This window comes from Salvelinus namaycush, unplaced genomic scaffold, assembly GCF_016432855.1.
Source record: "Salvelinus namaycush isolate Seneca unplaced genomic scaffold, SaNama_1.0 Scaffold62, whole genome shotgun sequence".
NCBI lineage: Eukaryota > Metazoa > Chordata > Actinopteri > Salmoniformes > Salmonidae > Salvelinus > Salvelinus namaycush.
The window spans coordinates 398,121-421,415 of NW_024061331.1; the positions used below are offsets into that span (position 1 = coordinate 398,121).

At 40.9% G+C, this 23,295-nt stretch overlaps 1 pseudogene; it reads left to right on the forward strand.

Annotated features, from left to right (window-relative positions):
- LOC120042125 lies at positions 1-22,540 on the forward strand (annotated as a pseudogene).
- Positions 22,541-23,295: the final 755 nt, after the last annotated feature.

The window sequence follows — 23,295 nt, forward strand, 5'->3', positions numbered from 1 at the left end:
ACGGGATATAACAACCACTTGTAACCTGCACGGTCTCAAACAGAGTACGGAGAACAGCAACCGTCGGTAGTCGAGATCTGTCGCGTGCACAGAAGAACCACACTAGAACCGGACTGAAAAAAAACCCACAAAACCTGTCAGACCATCGGAGAAGTGAACTAAAACGAGCCTGAGTGTAAACGGAGCCTTTGTTTTCAGAAGCAGCAGGGAGCCGAACCGGAGGAAAAGATGAGTTTTCTGCCATATTTCTCCGCTGAGACGTGGACCCTCCTGGCACTCCTCATCACCCTCATTCTGGTGTAAGGTCTTCAAATCAAATGTTATTTGTCACATGCATCGTAGTTTATGTCGTGGAAATATCCAGTCAATAATATTTCACAAATACCGGAGCCTTTGAGTTCAAATCTACTTTTAGTACGCCATAATAAAAGCTGGTTGATGAAAACTCCTACTTTTCCAGTCTTGGCAAACAATTCTTCTACAGCTGTCCTCCTGACATCACCCCCATAGTAACTCCTCTAAATGACTCATCCCCCTCTGGCATTTAACCACCGTTATCTTATTGCCTTGCACTAAGTTTAGGGAAACTTCAGAGCCACAGCAATAGTTCAGAAATAACCAGACATGTTCTCGACTATGACAGGTGCATGTAAGACCATAGCAACAGTCCATAGAAATAACCAGACATGTCATCCTGCTGGTTCCTCTGAACGGAACACCCATGTTCTGGTGAAATCACAAGAGGTGTAACCATAGCAACAGTGTTACAAAAATAAACAACTCCCCAGACAGGTGCATGTCTAATGACCCAAACCCACATAAAGAGTGCACTCATCTTGCGGATTATCCTGAAATGTATCATGGCCACAGATGTTCTGGAAAATGGTCAATATTAACCGGTGTAGACTAACAGTGAAATGTTTACTTAAGGTTCCTTTTCCAACAATGTATCATAAATCAATTAGAGACCCAGATGGGGACACAGGAGGCAGATGGTTGGAGTCGTAGATGTTAAATAATTCAAAAAGGAGTAGGCAAGAGAATGGTTGTGGACAGGCAAAAGGGCACGAGTACAGGAGGTACAGAGTGGCAGGCAGGCAGAATGTTCAGGCAGCCAGGTGCAGAGTCCAGAAACAGGCAAGGGTCAAAATCGAGAGGACTAGGAAAAAGGAGAAAGAGCATAAGCAGGAGAATGGGAAAAACCGCTGGTTGACTTGGACATACAAGACGAACTGGCACATAGAGACAGGAAACACAGGGATAAATACACTGGTACAGAGAGACAGGAAACAACGGGATAAATACACTGGTACAGAGAGACAGGAAACACATGGATAAATACACTGGCCCAGAGAGACAGGAAACAAAGGGATAAATACACTGGTACAGAGAGACAGGAAACACAGGGATAAATACACTGGTACAGAGAGACAGGAAACACAGGGATAAATACACTGGGGAAAACAAGCGACACCTGGAGGGAGGGGTTGGAGAAAACAACAAGGACAGGTGAAACAGACCAGGGTTTGACACAATGATAACATGGATATATGCAGAATAACATGGCTATATACACAATAACATGGTTATATAAAGAAAAACATGGTTATATGCAGAATAACATGGCTATATACACAATAACATGGTTATATAAAGAAAAACATGGCTATATACAGAATAACATGGTTATATACAGATTAACATGGTTATATACAGATTAACATGGTTATATACATAATAACATAGTCATATACAGAATAACATGGTTATATACAGATTAACATGGTTATATACAGATTAACATGGTTATATACAGATTAACATGGTTATATACAGATTAACATGGTTATATACATAATAACATAGTCATATACAGAATAACATGGTTATATACAGAATAACATGGTAATATACAGATTAACATGGTTATATACATATTAACATAGTCATATACAGAATAACATGGTAATATACAGATTAACATGGTAATATACAGATTAACATGGTTATATACATATTAACATAGTCATATACAGAATAACATGACTATATACAGAATAACATCGGTATATACAGAATAACATGACTATATACAGAATAACATGGCTATATACAGGGATGCTATACTTAATCTGACTTCTCTAGAACATTTTACTAGTTTCTGTCTGTGTGTGTGTGTGTACAGGTATGGGTACTGGCCCTATGGTGTGTTCACTAAGATGGGTGTCCCTGGTCCCAAACCCCTACCTTACTTTGGCACAATGATGGAGTATAGAAAGGTTAGTACCCGTTCAGAATAAACATCTCATATTTTAAACAATAGTGTTATTTCCACCCATGTAAAATAATACAATGAGAAGGAAAATGAGGACTAGACGGTTGATAAGATAAATAAAATATCATATGAGACATGATCAGTCTAGAAGTTGTGTTATTGACCCTGGGGACCATAGAAAATAACAAACCCTCCTCAACCCTCACCTGTTTCAGGTGTGTTCTCTGTTCAGCTGTAGGACACACCTACATGACCTTCTAGGGCATGAATCAGCTGTTTTTTTTTATTTCTCTCTCGCTCTCTCTCTCGCTCTCTCTCCATATCTCTCTCTCTCTCTCTCTTTCTCGCTATCTCTCTCTCTCTCTCTCCCTCTCTCTCCCTCTCCCTCTCTCTCTCTCGCTCTCTCTCTCTCTCTCCATATCCCTCTCTCTCTCTCTCTCTCTCTCTCTCTCTCTCTCTCTCTCTCTCTCTCTCTCTCTCTCTCTCTCTCTCTCTCTCTCTCTCTCTCTCTCTCTCTCTCTCTCTATATATATATATATTTATATCGCTCTCTCTCTCTCTCTCTCTCTCGCTCTCTCTCTCTCTCTCTCTCTCTCCCTCTCTCTCTCTCGCTCTCTCGCTCTCTCTCTCTCCATATCCCTCTCTCTCTCTCTCTCTCTCTCTCTCTCTCTCTCTCTCTCTCTCTCTCTCTCTCTCTCTACAGGGCATCACAAACTTCGACACAGAGTGCTTTCAGAAGTACGGGAGAATTTGGGGGTGAGTTCAGTTGGCTGTACCGTACTAGGATGACTCACAACTGTACTATGCTCTTTCAATTCATCACCTGCTCAAGCTGTCATGTGACCATGAGGAATAGTATTAATAATATCAACAACCAGAATAATGTTTTCTTTGTAGTTTTATATCAGCTGGTTAAATGTTTGTAGTTTTATATGAGGTGGTTAAATGTTTGTAGTTTTATATGAGCTGGTTAAATGTTTGTAGTTTTATATGAGCTGGTTAAATGTTTGTAGTTGTATATGAGCTGGTTAAATGTGTTTCTCCTCTGTGGAGGATCTATGGGAAGGATTCTGTTCTGTGTAACATATAGGATTGTAGGTGTATCCAGACCCCTTCCCTTTTTCCACATTTTGTTACATTACAGTCTTTATTCTGAAATGGATTTAATCGTTTTTCCCCTCATCAATCTACACACACAATACCCAATATTGACAAAGCAAAAATAGGTTTTATATTTTTTTGCAAATGTAAAAAAAATATATATATATTACATTTACTTAAGTATTCAGTTCCTTTTCTCAGTACTTTGCTGAAGTACTTTCGGCAGCAATTGCAGCCTCGTGTCTTCTTGGGTATAATGCTACAAGCTTGTCACACCTATATTTGGAGAGTTTCTCCAATTCTTCTCTGCAGATCTGGTCTCTGGCTGGGCCACTCAAGGACATTCAGAGACTTGTCTCAAAGCCACTCCTGCGTTGTCTTGGCTGTGTGCTTAGGGTTGTTGTCCTGTTGGAAGGTGAACCTTCACCCCAGTCTGAGGTCCTGAGCGCTCTCGAGCAGGTTTTTATCAAGGATCTCTCTGTACTTTGCTCCGCTCATCTTTCCCTCGATCCTGACTAGTCTGTCAGTCCCTGGCACTGAAAAACATCCCCACATCATGATGCTGCCACCACCATGCTTCACCGTAGCGATGGTGCCAGGTTTCCTCCAGACCTGACGCTTGGCATTCAGACCAAAGAGTTTAATCTTGGTTTCATCAGACCAGAGAATCTTGATTGTATTTAGGTACATTTTGGCAAACTCCAAGCGGGCTGTCATGTGCCTTTTACTGAGGTGTGGCTTCCATCTGGCCACTCTACCATAAAGGCCTGATTATTGGAGTGCTGCAGAGATGGTTGTCTTCCTGGAAGGTTCTTCCATCTCCACAGAGGAACTCTGGAGCTCTGTCAGAATGACCATAAGGTTCTTGGTCATTTCCTTGACCAAGGCCCTTCTCCCCCGATTGCTCAGTTTGGAAGGGCGGCCAGCTCTAGTAAGAGTCTTTGTGGTTCCAGATTTCTCCCATTAAAGAATGATGGAGGCCATTGTGTTCTTGGGGACATCAATGCTGCAGCAATGTTCCCCAGATTTTTGCCTCGTTACAATCCTGTCTCTATAGACAACTCTTTCGACCTCATGGCTTGGTTTTTGCTCTGACATGCACAGTCAACTGTGGGACCTTATATAGACAGGTGTGTGCCTTTCCAAATCATGTCCAATCAATGGAGTTTACCACAGGTGGACTCCAATCAAGTTATAGAAACATCTCAAGCATGATCAATGGAAACAGGATGCACCTGAGCTCAATTTGGAGCCTCATAGCAAATGTAGATAAGGTATTTATGTTTTTTGCTTTCTCGTTATGGGGTATTGTGTGTAGATTTATGAGTTTTTTAAAAACTTATTTAAATCAATATTAGAATAGGGCTTTACCAAAATGCCTCTGTGAAGAACCTATGATGGGAGGCAGTCTGTTCTGTGTACCATGTAGGTGTATACATAGTGGTTAAAGCCAGGTGTGTTTCTCCTCTGTGAAGGATCTATGATGGGAGGCAGCCTGTTCTGTGTACCATGTAGGTGTATACATAGTGGTTAAAGCCAGGTGTGTTTCTCCTCTGTGAAGGATCTATGATGAGAGGCAGTCTGTTCTGTGTACCATGTAGGTGTATATATAGTGGTTAAAGCCAGGTGTATTTCTCCTCTGTGAAGGATCTATGATGGGAGGCAGCCTGTACCATGTAGGTGTATTTATAGTGGTTAAAGCCAGGTGTGTTTCTCCTCTGTGAAGGATCTATGATGGGAGGCAGCATTTACCATGTAGGTGTATATATAGTGGTTAAAGCCAGGTGTGTTTCTCCTCTGTGAAGGATCTATGATGGGAGGCAGTCTGTTCTGTGTACCATGGACAAAAGCATGATCAAGACCGTCCTGATTAAAGAGTGTTACAACATCTTCACCAACCGCAGGGTGAGACACACACACACACACACACACACACACACACACACACACACACACACACACACACACACACACACACACACACACACACACACACACACACACACACACACATCCCCTAATAATAATCTGAATAATAATAATCCTTATTACTGACATTATTAATACATTATTTGTACCTTCATTTTAAAGTAGTGTGAATATTATGTAAATACTATGATCATTATTAAATCATATCATTGTTATAACTGTCCTCCATGTTGTAGAACCTCATGTTTCTGAGCGGCGAGATGTTTGATGCGGTGTCCGTTGCCGAGGACGATACATGGAGACGGATCCGCAGTGTCCTCTCACCTTCCTTTACCTCTGGACGACTAAAAGAGGTAGAACCATCCCTCCGTCTCTCCCTTTCTATGTTTTATCAACTTGTTATAAACACTTTATAACTTGTTATGAACTCTTCAAAAACTCATTATAGCTTGTTATAAACATTATAGCTTGTTAGAAACTCTATAAACTCATTATAGCTTGTTATAAACTCTTTTTCTAACTCATTATAGCTTGTTATAAACTCTTTACTAACTCTTTATAGCTTGTTATAAACTCATTTTAGCTTGTTATAAACTCTTTATTAACTCATTTTAGCTTGTTATAAACTCTTTACTAACTCATTATTGCTTGTTATAAACTATTAACTCATTATAGCTTGTTATAATCTCTATATTAACTCATTATAGCTTGTTATAAACTATTAACTCATTATAGCTTGTTATAAACTATTAACTCATTATAGCTTGTTATAAACTATTAACTCATTATATCTTGTTATAAACTCTTTATTAACTCATTATAGCTTGTTATAAACTATTAACTCATTATAGTTTGTTATAAACTATTAACTAATTATAGCTTGTTATAAACTATTAACTCATTATAGCTTGTTATAAACTCTTAACTCATTATAGCTTGTTGTTTTGCACACCACATCTCTACTTGCACATGATCATCTGATGATTTATCACTCCAGTGTTCGATTTATTGCCTACCTCCTCATGCCTTTTGCACACATTGTATATAGATTCTCTTTTTTTCTACCATGTTATTGACTTGTTTATTGTTTACTCCATGTGTAACTCTGTGTTGTTGTCTGTTCACACTGCTATGCTTTATCTTGGCCAGGTCGCAGTTGCAAATGAGAACTTGTTCTCCACTAGCCTACCTGGTTAAATAAAGGTGAAATAAAAAAAATAAAAAAAATAAACTTTTAACTCATTATAGCTTGTTATAAACTCATTATAGCTTGTTAGAAACTCTATACACTCATTATAGCTTGTTAGAAACTCTTTACTAACTCATTATATCTTGTTATAAACTCTTTATTAACTCATTATAGCTTGTTATAAACTCTTTATTAACTAATTATAGCTTGTTATAAACTATTAACTCATTATAGCTTGTTATAAACTATTAACTCATTATAGCTTGTTATAAACTCATTATAGCTTGTTATAAACTCTTTACTAACTCATTATATCTTGTTATAAACTCTTTATTAACTCATTATAGCTTGTTATAAACTCTTTATTAACTCATTAAAGCTTTTTTATAAACTATTAACTCATTTAAGCTTGTTATAAACTCTTTACTAACTCATTATAGCTTGTTATAAACTATTAACTAATTATAGCTTGTTATAAACTCTTCACTAACTCATTATATCTTGTTATAAACTCTTTATTAACTCATTATAGCTTGTTATAAACTCTTTATTAACTAATTATAGCTTGTTATAAACTATTAACTCATTATAGCTTGTTATAAACTACAACTCATTATAGCTTGTTATAAACTATCTACTAACTCATTATAGCTTGTTATAAACTATTAACGCATTATAGCTTGTTATAAACTATTAACTCATTATAGCTTGTTATAAACGAATAACGCACTATAGCTTGTTATAAACTCTTTATTAACTCATTATAGCTTGTTATAAACTCTTTACTAACACATTATAGCTTGTTATAAACTCTTTATTAACTCATTAAAGCTTGTTATAAACTATTAACTCATTATAGCTTGTTATAAACTCATTATAACTTGTTATAAAATCTTTACTAACTCATTATAGCTTGTTATAAACTCTTAATTAACTCATTAAAGCTTGTTATAAACTCTTTATTAACTCATTAAAGCTTGTTATAAACTATTAAATCATTACTGCTTGTTATAAACTATTAACTCATTATAGCTTGTTATAAACTCATTATAGCTTGTTATAAACTCTTTACTAACTCATTATATTTTGTTATAAACTCTTTATTAACTCATTATAGCTTGTTATAAACTCTTTATTAACTCATTAAAGCTTGTTATAAACTCTTTATTAACTCATTAAAGCTTGTTATAAACGATTAAATCATTATTGCTTGTTATAAACTATTAACTTTTTATAGCTTGTTATGAACTCTTTACTAACTCATTATATCTTGTTATAAACTCTTTATTAACTCATTACAGCTTGTTATAAACTATTAACTCATTATAGCTTGTTATAAACTCTTTACTAACTCATTATAGCTTGTTATAAACTATTAACTCATTATATCTTGTTATAAACTCTTTACTAACTCATTAAAGCTTGTTATAAACTATTAAATCATTATTGCTTGTTATAAACTATTAAGTCATTATAGCTTGTTATAAACTCATTATAGCTTGTTATAAACTCTTTACTAACTCATTATAGCTTGTTATAATCTCTTTATTAACTCATTATAGCTTGTTATAAACTATTAACTAATTATAGCTTGTTATAAACTATTAACTCAGTATAGCTTGTTAAAAACTCTTTACTTACTCATTATATCTTGTTATAAACTCTTTACTAACGCATTATAGCTTGTTATAAACTCTTTACTAACTCAGTAAAGCTTGTTATAAACTATTAACTCACTATATCTTGTTATAAACTCTTTACTTACTCATTATATCTTGTTATAAACTCTTTACTAACGCATTATATGTTGTTATAAACTCTTTATTAATGCATTATAGCTTGTTATAAACTCCCTTTTAACTCATTAAAGCTTGTTATAAACTATTAACTCATTATAGCTTGTTATAAACCCATTATAGCTTGTTATAAACTCTTTACTAACGCATTATAGCTTGTTATAAACTATAACTCATTATAGCTTGTTATAAACTATTAACTCATTATAGCTTGTTATAAACTCTTTACTAACTCATTATATCTTGTTATAAACTCTTTATTAACGCATTATAGCAGTGCTTTTGACCTCTGCACCACCCAGAACCCCTATCTTCTTCATTCTAATGACAAGCTTGAATCATAATATAGTACTAGAATTAGATGCAGATGACTAAATCTCGTGGATTTAATGGTTTAACGCTAAGGATCTTTTTTTAAGAACACGTCATGTTGTTCATATGAATAACTTAGCGGTTTCTCTCTGTTATTTATCCTGGGAAAGGGGAGTGGTTATTGGCGGTAAATCTCGGTAACCGGGTTATTGCCATTCAACCCTAATCATGAAGCAGCGCTCTGCTAACCCCTCTCTCTCTCTCTCTCTACCTCTACCTCTCTCTCTCTTTCTTTCTCTCTCTCTACCTCTCTCTCTCTCTCTCTCTCTCTCTCTCTACTAGATGTTTTGTAACATGAAGCAGCACTCTGCTAACCTGTTGAATGGAATGAAGAAGCAGGCAGATAAAGACCAGACCATCGAAGTGAAGGAGTGAGTCCTGATTCCTAACCTCTGGCTTTTCACCTTACACCTCTGAGTCTTGATTACAATACACACACACATGTAGCCACCCTTTGTCTTGATGACAGCTTTGCACACTCTTGGCCTGAGGTAGAATACCTCATGATAAGCTGTAGACCACACTATCTACCAAGAGAGTTTTTATCTATATTCTTCGTAGCCGTCTATTTACCACCACAAACCAATGCTGGCACTAAGATAACACTCAACGAGCTGTATAAGGGACTCATTGCAGCTCATTGTCATTGAAAATAAAAATGTGTTCTTAACTGACTTGCCTAGTTAAATAAAGGTAAAATAAAAAATAAAGCCATAAGCAAACAAGAAAATGCTCATCCAGAAGCGGCGCTCCAGCATGTCACATTTGCAACCAGAGAAAAAAAACTATAGACTACCATTAGTCCACACACAGAGACAAAGCTCTCCATTTGGCAATTCTGACCATAATTCTATGCTCCTGATTCCTGCTTACAAGCAAAACCTAAAGCAGGAAGTACCAGTAATTCGCTCAATATGGAAGTGGCCAGATGACGCGAATGCTACGCTACAGGACTGTTTTGCTAGCACAGACTGGAATATGTTCCGGGATTCATCCAATGGCATTGAAGAGTATACCAGCTTCATCAATAAGTGCATCGATGACGTCGTCCCCACAGTGACTGTACGTACATATCCCAACCAGAAGCCATGGATTACAGGCAACATCCGCACCGAGCTAAAGGCTGCCGCTTTCAATGGGCCGCTTACACTAATACGAACGCTTATAAGAAATCACACTATGCCCTCAGAAAACCATCAAACAGGCAAAGCGTCAATACAGGACTAAGATTTAATTCTACTACACCGGCTCTAACGCTCGCTGGATGTGGCGTGGCTTGCAAACTATTACAGACTACAAAGGGAAGCACAGCCATGAGCTGCCCAGTGACATGAGCCAACCAGACGGGCTAAATGCCTTTCATGCTCACTTCGAGGCAAGCAACACTGAAGCATACATGAGAGCACCAGCTGTTCCAGGTGACTGTGTGATCACGCTCTCCGTAGCCGATGTGAGCAAGACCTTTAAACAGGTCAACATTCACAAGGACAGATTACAAGCACGTTTAATAAGAGCATGCGCGGACCAACTGGCAAGTGTCTTCACTGACATTTTCATCCTCTCCCTGACCGAGTCTGTAATACCTACATGTTTCAAGCAGACAATCATAGTCCCTGTGCAATAGAAAGTGAAGGTAACCTGCCTACATCACTAGCATACCGCCCCAACAGATCCATAGCACTCACGTCGGTAACCATGAAGTGCATTGAAAGGCTGGTCATGGCTCACATCAACACCATCATCCCGGAAACCCTACACCCACTCCAATTCACCTACCGCCCCAACAGATCCACAGATGATGCAATCTCTATTGCACTCCACACTGCCCTTTCCCAACTGGACAAAAGGAACACATGCATGAAAATGATGTTCATTGACTACTGCTCAGAATTCAACACCATAGTGCACACAAAGCTCATCACTAAACTAAGGACCCGATTACTAAACACCTCCCTCTGCAACTGGATCCTGGACTTCCTGACGGGCCGCCCCCAAGTCTGCCACACTGATTCTCAACACGGGGGCCCCTCATGGGTTTGTGCTTAGTCCCCTCCTGTACTCCCAGTTCACCCATGACTGCATGGCCAAGCACGACACCAACACCATCATTAAGTTTGCTGATGACAAAATAGTGGCAGGCCTGATCACCTACAACGATGAGACAGTCTATAGGGAGGAGGTCAGAGACCTGGCAGTGTGGTGCCAAGACAACAACCTCTCCCTCAATGAGAGCAAGACAAGTAGCTGATCGTGGACTACAGGAAAAGGAGGACTGCAAACATCCCCATTCACATCGCCGGGGCTGTAGTGAAGTGGGTCAAGAGTTTCAAGTTCCTTGGTGTCCACATCACCAACAAATTATCATGGTCCAAACACACCAAGACAGTCGTGAAGAGGGCACGACGACACCTTTTCCCCCTAAGGAGACTGCAAAGATTTGACATGGGTCCCCAGATCCTCAAAAGGTAATACAGCTGCACCATCGAGAGCATCCTGACCGGTTGCATCACCGCCTTGTATGGCAACTGCTTGGCATCTGACCATAAGGCGCTAATGACGGTAGTGCGTACGGCTTAGTACATCACTGGGGCAAAGCTTCCTGCCATCTAGGACCTATATACTAGCGGTGTCAGAGGAAGGGACAAAAAATTGTCAAAGACTCCAGTCACAAAGGGCCTCCCGAGTGACGCAATGTGCCACTAGAGATCCTGGTTCGAGTCCAGGCTCTGTTGCAGCCGTTAGACTGCTGAACGATTAATCAAATGGCCACCCAAACTGTTGACATATTGTTTTACTTTAGTTTATTTAGTAAATATTTCTTAACTCTGTTTCTTGAATTGCATTCTTGGTTAAGGGCTTGTAAGTAAGCATTTCACGTTAAGTTCTACACCTGTTGTATTCAGCGCATGTGACAAATACATTGGATTTGATTTAGTTGTGGTGGGTAGTTGTGGTCAGTAGTTGTGGTCATTAGTTGTGGTCAGTAGTTGTGGTCACTAGTTGTGGTCAGTAGTTGTGGTCAGTAGTTGTGGTCAGTAGTTGTGTGGTCAGTAGTTGTGTGGTCAGTAGTTGTGTGGTCAGTGCTTGTGTGGTCAGTAGTTGTGGTTAGTAGTTGCGGTCAGTAGTTGTGTGTTCACTAGTTGTGTTCACTAGTTGTGGTCAGTAGTTGTGTGGTTAGTAGTTGTGGTCAGTAGTCCTGTGGTCAGTATTTGTGTGGTCAGTAGTTGTGTGGTAAGTAGTTGTGGTCAGTAATTTTGGTCAGTAATTGTGGTCAGTAGTTGTGGTCAGTAGTTGTGTAGTTGTGGTCAGTAGGTGTGTAATTGTGGTTGTGTTGCAGGTTCTTTGGGCCCTACAGTATGGATGTGGTCACCAGCACAGCCTTCAGTGTGGACATTGACTCTCTGAACAACCCTTCAGACCCCTTTGTCTCCAACGTCAAGAAGATTCTCAAGTTTGACCTGTTCAACCCACTGTTCCTCCTAATCTGTGAGACCGTATACGCACATACACCTACAGACACACAGATGCAAAGTTGTACTTTTTAATCATATGAAGTTGTATACCTTTCTATAAAACTTTCCTCTCCACCTCTCCTTCCCTCTTCTCCCTTCCTCCCCTCCTCTCCTCCTCTCCCCTCCACATCTCCTCTCCTCTTCTCCTCTCCCATCCTCCCCTCCTCTCCTCTTCTCCTCTCCGGTCCTCTCCTCCTCCTCTCCTCTCCCTTTTTCCACTCCTCTCCTCCTGTCCTCTCCCTTCCCCTCCTCCTCACCTCTTCTCCTCTCCCGTCCTCCCTTCCTCTCCTCTTCTCCCCTCCTCTCCTTCTCCAGTGCTGTTTCCCTTCATAGGTCCTATCTTGGAGAAGATGAAGTTTACCTTCGCCCCTACTGCGGTGATGGACTTCTTTTACGCCTCGCTGGCTAAGATCAAATGTGACGTGACACTGGGAACTCAACTGTAAACATGGTTTATATTTATACTTGATTGTTATGTTGATATTTTCATCTGTACATTTATATTTGTATTGTAATATTCTGTACTTATTTATTGTGTTTAGGAAACCTATGTAACCAGTTACGGGCACCAATATGAAACGTCCATATCGATATCATGATGAATTCAAAAACACAATTTTTGTGACCTCAATATCTACATTCATATTAGAATCTGTTTGTGTTGGTTGTGATTGGATGAGATCCAGTAGAATCTGTTTGTGTTGGTTGTGATTGGATGAGATCCAGTAGAATCTGTTTGTGTTGGTTGTGATTGGACCAGATCCAGTAGAATCTGTTTGTGTTGGTTGTGATTGGACATATTTGACCTAAATTCATTCTGCACGCAGAATTGGGTGGATTTCTTACAACTGATGATTGACTCTCAGAAAGGCAGCGACACAAAGACAGGAGAGGAACAGACTAAAGGTACCTGCCAAACAAACACCTGTAAAATAATGTTTCAAACACACACCTGTAAACTACTGTTACAAACACACACCTGTTACAAACACACACCTGTTGCAAACACACACCTTTAAAATACTGTTACAAACACACACCTGTAAACTACTGTTACAAACACACACCTGTAAACTACTGTTACAAACACACACCTGTAAAATACTGTTACAAACACACACCTGTTGCAAACACCACCACAAACACACACCTTTAAAATACTGTTACAAACACACACCTGTAAACTACTGTTACAAACACACACCTGTGAACTACTGTTACAAACAAAAACCTGTAAACTACTTTCACAAACACACACCTGTTAATAACAGACACCTGTAAACTTCTGTTACAAGCACAAACCTTTAAAATACTTTTCCCAACACAAACCTACAGTTGAAGTCGGAAGTTTACATACGCCTTAGCCAAATACATTTAAACTCAGTTTTTCACAATTCCTGACATTTAATCCAAGTAAAAATTCCCTGTCTTAGGTCAGTTAGGATCACCACTTTATTTTAAGAATGTGAAATGTCAGAATAATAGTACAAAGAATGATTTATTTCAGTTTGTATTTCTTTCATCACATTCCCAGTGGGTCAGAAGTTTACATACACTCAATTAGTATTTGGTAGCATTGCCTTTAAATTGTTTAACTTGGGTCAAACGTTTCGGGTAGCCTTCCACAAGCTTCCCACAATAAGTTGGGTGAATTTTGGCCCATTCCTCCTGACAGAGCTGGTGTAACTGAGTCAGGTTTGCAGGTCTCCTTGCTCGCACACGCTTTTTCAGTTCTGCCCATGTAACAGTATAACTTTAGACTGTCCCCTCGCCCCGACACGGGCGCGAACCAGGGACCCTCTGCACACATCCTTAACTGACACCCACGAAGCGTCGTTACCCATCGCTACACAAAAGCCGCGGCCCTTGCAGAGCAAGGGGAACCACTACTTCAAGGTCTCAGAGCAAGTGACGTAACCGATTGAAAGGCTATTAGCGCGCACCACCGCTAACTAGCTAGCCATTTCACATCCGTTACACCCACAAAATTTTCGGTAGGATTGAGGTCAGGGCTTTGTGATGGCCACTCCAATACCTTTACTTTGTTGTCCTTAAGCCATTTTGCCACATCTTTGGAAGTATGCTTGAGGTCATTATCCATTTGGAAAACGCATTTATGACCAAGCTTTAACTTTCTGATTGATGTGTTGATGTTGCTTCAATATATCCACATCATTTTTCCTACTCATGATGCCATCTATTTTGTGAAGTGCACCAGTCCCTCCTGCAGCAAAGCACCCCCATAACATGATGCTGCCACCCCCGTGCTTCACAGTTGGGATGGTGTTCTTCAGCTTGCAAGGCTCCCCCTTTTTCCTCCAAACATAGCGATGGTCATTATGGCCAAACAATTCTATTTTTATTTCATCAGACCAGAGGCCATTTCTCCAAAAAGTACGATCTTTGTCCCGATGTGCAAATCAAATCAGATCAAAGTTAATTCCTCCTCCGGCGCCATCTTGGTTTGTAAACCATAGTCTTGCTTTTTTTATGGTGGTTTCGGAGCAGTGGCTTCTTCCTTGCTGAGCGGCCTTTCAGGTTATGTCGATTTAGTACTCTATTTACTATGGATTTAGATACTTTTGTACTTGTTCCCTCCAGCATAATCACAAGGTCCTTTGTTGTTGTTCTGGGATTGTTTTGCACTTTTCACACCAAAGTACGTTAATCTCTAGGAGACAGAATGCGTCTCCTTCCTGAGCGGTATGAAGGCTGCGTGGTCCCATAGTGTTATTACTTGTGTTCTGTTGTGTGTACAGATGAATGTGGTACCTTCAGGCGTTTGGAAATTGCTCCCAGGGATGAACCAGACTTGTGGCGGTCTACCATTTTTTTCTGAGGTCTTGGCGGATTTCTTTTGACTTTCCCATGATGTCAAGCAAAGAGGCACTGGGTTTGAAGGTAGGCCTTGAAATACATCCACAGGTACACCTCCAATTGACTCAAATGATGTCAATTAGCCTTTCTGAAGCTTCTAAACCAATGACATCATTTTCTGGAATTTTCCAAGCTGTTTAAAACTTCTTATTGCTGCAATCCCGTTAACGGGATCGATATGACAACAGCCAGTAAAAGTGCAGGGCGCCAAATTCAAACAACAGAAATCTCATAATTTAAATTCCTCAAACATACATGTATCTTATACCATTTTAAAGGTAATCTTGTTGTTAATCCCACCAAAGTGTCCGATTTCAAATAGGCTTTTCAACGAAAGCACCACAAACGATTATGTTAGGTCACCGCAAAATCACAGACAAACACAGTAATTTTTCCAGCCAAAGACAGGAGTCACAAAAAGCAGAAAGAGAGAAAATTAATCACTAACTTTTGATGATCATCAGATGACACTCATAGGACTTCATGTTACACAATACATGTATGTTTTGTTCGATAAAGTTAATATTTATATCCAAAAACCTCAGTTTACATTGGTGCCATGTTCAGAAATGCCTCAAAAATATCCGGAGAAATTGCAGAGAGCCACGTCAAATAGCATAAATACTCATCATAAACTTTGATGAAAGATACATGTTTTACATAGAATTAAAGATACACTTGTTCTTAATGCAACCGCTGTGTCAGATTTCAAAAAGCTTTACGGCAAAACACAATATTCAATAATCTGAAAACAGCGTTCAGCCACAAAAGCAAGCCATACAGTTACCCGCCAAATTGTGCAGTCAACAAAACTCATAAAAAGCATTATAAATCTTCACTTACCTTTGCTGATCTTCGTCGGAATGCACTCCCAGGACTCCCACTTCTACAAGAAATGTTTGTTTTGTTCGGTAATGTCAATCATTTATGTACAAATAGCTATTTTTGTTAGCGTGTTTGGTAAACAAATCCAACGTCAGGAAGCGCGTTCACTAAAAGCTGCCGAAATGTCCAAAAGTTCCGTAACAGTCTGTAGAAACATGTCAAACGATGTATTGAATCAACCTTTAGAATGTTTTTAACATAAATCTTGAATAACGTTCCAACCGGAGAATTACATTGACTTCAGATGAGCGATGGAACAGAGCTCCCTCTCATGTGAACGCGCATGGTTAGAGCATGGTCAGGTCATGGCAGACCTGACTAATTTCCCTCTCATTCGGCCCCCCTTCACAGTAGAGGCATCAGACAAGGTTCTACAGACTGTTGACATCTAGTGGAAGCCGTAGGAAGTGCAAACTCATCCATATCTCGCTGTGAATTCAATAAGATCTTGGTTGAAAATCGACCAGCCTCAGAATTCCCAATTCGTGTTTGGATTTTTTCTCGGGTTTTTGCCTGCCATATGGGTTATGTTATACTCACAGACATCATTCAAACAGTTTTAGAAACGTCAGAGTGTTTTCTATCCAATATGAATGATAATATGAATATATTAGCAACTTGTACTGAGGAGCATGCAGTTTACTATGGGCACCTCTGTGCACCGTTCATCCAAGCTACTCAATACTGCCCCTGCAGCCATAAGAAGTTAAAGGCACAGTCAACTTAGTGTATGTAAACTTCTGACCCACTGGAATTGTGAAACAGTGAATTATAAGTTAAATGATCTGTCGGTAAACAACTGTTGAAAAAATTACTTGTGTCATCCTCTCCTCTCCTTTCCACTCCTCTCCTCTCCTCTCCTCACGTCACCTCTCTCTCCCTCTCTCTCTCTCTCTTCCTCTCCTCTCCCTCTCTCCCTCTACAGGACTGACTGATCATGAGATCTTGTCTCAGGCCATTATCTTTATCTTCGCCGGCTACGAGACCAGCAGCAGTACTGTGAGTTTCCTGGCCTATAACCTGGCAACCAACCCCCATGTCATGACCAAACTGCAGGAGGAGATAGATACTGTGTTCCCTAACAAGGTAATCCCCACACCATGACCAAACTGCAGGAGGAGATAGATATTGTGATGTGTGTGTAACTCCGGTGCCAGTTGTGGTGAGGTACTGATTTGTATGTAACCCTGGTGCCAGATGTGGTGAGGTACTGATGTGTATGTAACCCCAGTGCCAGATGTGGTGAGGTACTGATGTGTATGTATCCACGGTGCCAGATGTGATGAGGTACTGATGTGTATGTAACCCCGGTGACGGATGTGGTGAGGTACTGATGTGTATGTAACCACAGTGCCAGATGTGGTGAGGTACTGATGTATATGTAACCACGGTGCCAGATGTGGTGAGGTACTGATGTGTATGTAACCACGGTGCCAGATGTGATGAGGTACTGATGTGTATGTAACCCCGGTGACGGATGTGGTGAGGTACTGATGTGTGTGTAATCCCGGTGCCAGATGTGGTGAGGTACTGATGTGTATGTATCCATGGTGCAGGCTCCAATCCAGTACGAAGCTCTGATGCAGATGGACTATTTGGACTGTGTTTTGAACGAGTCTCTGAGACTGTACCCCATCGCCCCGCGACTGGAGAGGGTCGCCAAGAAGACGGTGGAGATCAACGGCATCGTCATCCCCAAAGACTGCGTTGTCATGGTTCCCACGTGGACCCTCCACCGTGACCCAGAGATCTGGTCCGACCCTGAGGAGTTCAAACCAGAGAGGTACTGGACCGCACCGTAACCACAATCCAACCATGACACAACCTTAATACAACCACAGTACAACCATAACACAACCATAACATACCCACAATCCAACCATAACACAACCTTAATACAACCACAGTACAACCATAACAGAACCTTAACAAAACCACAAATTAACTACAATACAATGTTTAATGTGTCTGCCTTCTCCCTGTCCAGGTTCAGTAAGGAGAACAAGGAGTCTATTGATCCGTACACGTACATGCCGTTTGGGGCGGGGCCCAGGAACTGTATCGGGATGCGCTTCGCCCTGATTATGATCAAACTGGCCATGGTCGAGATCCTCCAGAGTTTCACTTTCTCCGTCTGCGACGAGACCGAGGTGAGACGCTCACCTGAGCAGACAGAATATGACACCATCAAACATCACTATCATTCATAGATAGAGGCTGCACTTGCCACCACCTGTTTTAACATGGTCACCACCTGTTTTAACATGGTCAGCACCTGTTTTAACATGGTCACCACCTGTTTTAACATGGTCACCACCTGTTTAACATGGTCACCACCTGTTTTAACATGGTCACCACCTGTTTTAACATGGTCACCACCTGTTTTAACATGGTCACTGCCTGTTTTAACATGGTCACCACCTGTTTAACATGGTCACCACCTGTTTAACATGGTCACCACCTGTTTTAACATGGTCACTACCTGTTTTAACATGGTCACCACCTGTTTAACATGGTCAGCACCTGTTTTAACATGGTCAGTGCCTGTTTTAACATGGTCAATGCCTGTTGTAACATGGTCACCACCTGTTTTAACATGGTCACCACCTGTTTTAACATGGTCAGTGCCTGTTTTAACTTTTACTGCCTCAGAAACCCGGATCCGGGATCACCCCCCACCCCCCCCACACTGATTAGCATCACTAGCATAGCGTCACATTTAAATAGTAGCATCTAAATATCATTAAATCACAAGTCCAAGACACCAAATGAAAGATACAGATCTTGTGAATAAAGTCACCATTTCAGATTTTTAAAATGTTTTACAGGGAAGACAAAATATGTAAATCTATTAGCTAACCATGTTAGCAAAAGACACCCTTTTTCTTTGTCCACCATTTTTTCTCAACACCAGTAGCTATCACCAATTCGGCTAAACTAAGATATTGATAGCCACTAACCAAGAAAAAACCTCATCAGATGACAGTCTGATAACATATTTATGGTATAGGATAGGTTTTGTTAGAAAAATTTGCATATTTCAGGTATAAATCATAGTTTGCCATTGCAGCCACCATCACAAATCTCACCAAAGCGACTAGAATTACTACAGAGAGCAACGTGTATGACCAATTTACTCATCATAAAACATTTCATAAAAATAGACAAAGCATAGCAATGGAAAGACACAGATCTTGTGATTTCAGACAATATTTCAGATTTTCTAAGCGTTTTACAGCGAAAACACAATAAATCGATAAGTTAGCATACCACATGTGCAAACGTCACCCCAGCATGAATTCAAGCCAAAGGGAGCGATATCGTTATCATCGCCAAAAGATATACATTTTTTCACTAACCTTTTCAGAATTCTTCCGATGACACTCCTGTAACATCATATTACAACATACATATATTGTTTGTTCGAAAATGTGCATATTTAGCCATAAAAAAACGTGGTTATACAATGAAAATAGTAGCAAATCACGCCTCAAAATGTCGGACGTCATCTTTCAGAGTGATCTAGTTTAATCGAAAGCTAATCATATACTTGACTAAAAAATACAGGGTTGACAGGAATCGAAAGACAAATTAGTTCTTAATGCAATCGCTGATTTACATTTCTAAAATTATCCTTACTGTGCAATACAGGGTTCGCCAAGCGAAGGGATACAAAACAAAATGTCGCAATATGCGTTTAAAATATTTCGACAGAACAACGATTTATCATATTAAATATTTCTTACTTTGAGGTGATTTTCCATCAGATTCTTGGGCAATGTATCCTTTCTTGGGTCTAATCTTCTTGTGGTCGAAAGATGTCCTCTGTCCGTCGAAATGCCCGCTAACGTTCGACCGGGACCCCGAAACGTGCCCAAAGCTTCATAGAGCATCACATAGAAATGCATCAAAATCGCACTAAACGGATATAAATTGCTATAAAACGGTTTAAATTAACTACGTTATGATGTTTCTAACTCCTATATCGAATTAAATTACAGACGGATACATTTCACGTTGATAACCGAGCCTTTGAAAATGGCATCCGGAGGTCCCTTCCTGCGTAATGGCCAGCGTCGAAAAGGGGGCTACTCTCACTCCTTGGTCTTTTATAACCTCTGAGAGCTACGCAGAAAGCCCATTCCACTTCTCATTGGTTACTGACATCCAGGGGAAGGCGGGTGCAGTTCATGTCGTTCCATAGGATATACACAGACCTTAAAAACTGATCTGAAACCAGAGCTTCGCTCTCAGACCTTCGCACTATCTGTCATGGATTTCGCTGTAGAAAGAGTTCTGGGTCACCCACAGACATAATTCCAACGTTTTATGAAACTAGAGAGTGTTTTCTATCCAATAGAATTAATAATATGCATATTGTACGAGCAAGAATTGAGCACGAGGCAGTTTAATTTGGCGACACCCAGAAAAAATAAATGCTAACTGCTCCCCCTATTGACAAAAGGTTAACATGGTCAGCACCTGTTTTATAACATGGTCAGCACCTGTTTTATAACATGGTCAGCACCTCTTTTAACATGGACCTGTTTTATCATGGTCACCACCTGTTTTATCATGGACCTGCTTTAACATGGACCTGTTTTAACATGGACCTGTTTTATCATGGACCTGTTTTAACATGGACCTGTTTTAACATTGACCTGTTTTATCATGGACCTGTTTTAACATGGACCTGTTTTAACATGGACCTGTTTTAACATGGTCACCACCTGTTTTAAGATGGTCACCACTTGTTTTAACATGGTCACCACCTGATTAAACATGGTCAACACCTGTTTTAACATGGTCAGCACCTGTTTTAACATGGTCAGCACCTGTTTTAACATGGACCTGTTTTAACATGGACCCGTTTTATTTTGGACCTGTTTTAACATGGACCTGTTTTAACATGGACCTGTTTTAACATGGTCACCACCTGTTTTAACATGGTCACTGCCTGTTTTAACATGGTCAGCACCTGTTTTAACATGGTCATCACCTGTTTTAACATGGTCACCACCTGTTTTAACATGGTCACCAACTGTTTTAACATGGTCATCACCTGTTTTAACATGGTCACCACCTGTTTTAACATGGTCACCACCTGTTTTAACATGGTCAGCACCTGTTTTAACATGGTCAGCACCTGTTTTAACATGGTCACTGCCTGTTTTAACCTGGTCAGCACCTGTTTTAACATGGTCACCACCTGTTTAACATGGTCACCACCTGTTTTAACATGGTCACCACCTGTTTAACATGGTCACCACCTGTTTAACATGGTCACCACCTGTTTTAACATGGTCACCACCTGTTTAACATGGTCACCACCTGTTTTAACATGGTCAGTGCCTGTTTTAACATGGTCAGCACCTGTTTTAACATGGTCACCGCCTGTTTTAACATGGTCACCACCTGTTTTAACATGGTCACCACCTGTTTTAACATGGTCACCACCTGTTTTAACATGGTCACCACCTGTTTTAACATGGTCACTGTCTGTTTTAACATGGTCACCACCTGTTTAACATGGTCACCACCTGTTTTAACATGGTCACCACCTGTTTTAAGATGGTCAGCACCTGTTTTAACATGGTCACCACCTGTTGTAACATGGTCACCACCTGTTTTAACATGGTCAGCACCTGTTTTAACATGGACCTGTTTTAACATGGTCCCACAAGTTTTTTTTTTGTTAGGTTAGTATTTAATGGTTCATGTTAGGACTGGGGCAGGGGAATCTGGTCCTAGATCAGTGGTTAGGTTAGTATCTAATGGTTCAGGTTAGGACTGGGGGCTCTGGGATCTGGTCCTAGATCAGTGGTTAGGTTAGTATCTAATGGTTCAGGTTAGGACTGGGGCAGGGGAATCTGGTCCTAGATCAGTGGTTAGGTTAGTAGCTAATGGTTCAGGTTAGGACTGGGGCAGGGGAATCTGGTCCTAGATCAATGGTTAGGTTAGTAGCTAATGGTTCAGGTTAGGACTGGGGGCTCTGGGATCTGGTCCTAGATCAGTGGTTAGGTTAGTATCTAATGGTTCAGGTTAGGACTGGGGGCTATGGGATCTGGTCTTAGATCTGGGCTGGGGAGGGTTATGTAACAGGACTTATCAGATGAGATTCTACCTGACCTGATAGGAAGTCCAAAGATCACCCAAACGCAACACACACACACACACACACACACACACACACACACACACACACACACACACACACACACACACACACACACACACACACACACACACACACACACACTGTGGAGATGGACAACCAGGGTTATGTTAAGTTATTCTCTATAGATCCCATTGGAGATGGATATCCATGGTATGATGATGCCCAAACGACCAATCAAACTGAGTCTGGAGCCCCGTAACAACATCCCTAGCAACACCACCACCACCTCTCTGAAGAGTTAAACAACGTGACCAAATGCAGGAGCACCCTACCCTAGAGCACCCTACCCTACCCTAGAGCACCCTACCCTACCCTAGAGCACCCTACCCTACCCTAGAGCACTCTACCATATTCTACTTCACCCAACCCTACCCTGGAGTACCCTACCCTACCCTAGAGTACCTTACGCTAGAGTACCCTACCCTGGAGGACCCTACCTTACCCTAGAGCACCCTACCCTACCCTACAGCACCCTACCCTGGAGGACCCTACCCTACCCTAGAGTACCCTAACCTACAACAACCTACCCTAGAGTACCCTACCCTACCCTACAGCACCCTTCCCATGGAGGTTCCTACCCTACCCGAGAGTACCCTACCCTGGAGTACCCTACCCTAGAGTACCCTATCCTGGAGTACCCTACCCTAGAGTACGCTACCCTGGAGTACCCGACCTTACCCTACAGCACCCTACCCCACCCTAGAGTACCCTACCCTGGAGTATTCTACCCTACCCTAGAGTAACCTACCCTGGAGCACGCTGTTCTACCCTGGAGCACCCTACTCTACCCTACAGCACCCTAACCTATCCTACAGTACTCTACTCTACTCTACCCTAGTACCCTACCCTACCCTGGAGTTCCCTACCCTTGAGTTCTCTACCCCACCCTGGAGTACCCTACTCTACCCTACAGAACCCTACTCTAGAGTACTCTACTCTACCCTAGAGAACCCTACCCTAACCTACAGTACCCTACCCTACCCTAGAGTACCGTACCCACCCTGGAGTTCGCTACCCTGGAACACCCTACCACCTAGAGTTCTCTACCCCACCCTGGAGTACCCTACTCTACCCTACCACCTCTGGGTGTTCTGACCCAGAACCAATGCCACATGTCATCCGGTTCCTGGAACCGAGTATCAGCCTCCTCCCTTCCAAGGGCAGAGTCTGTTTAGTACCTT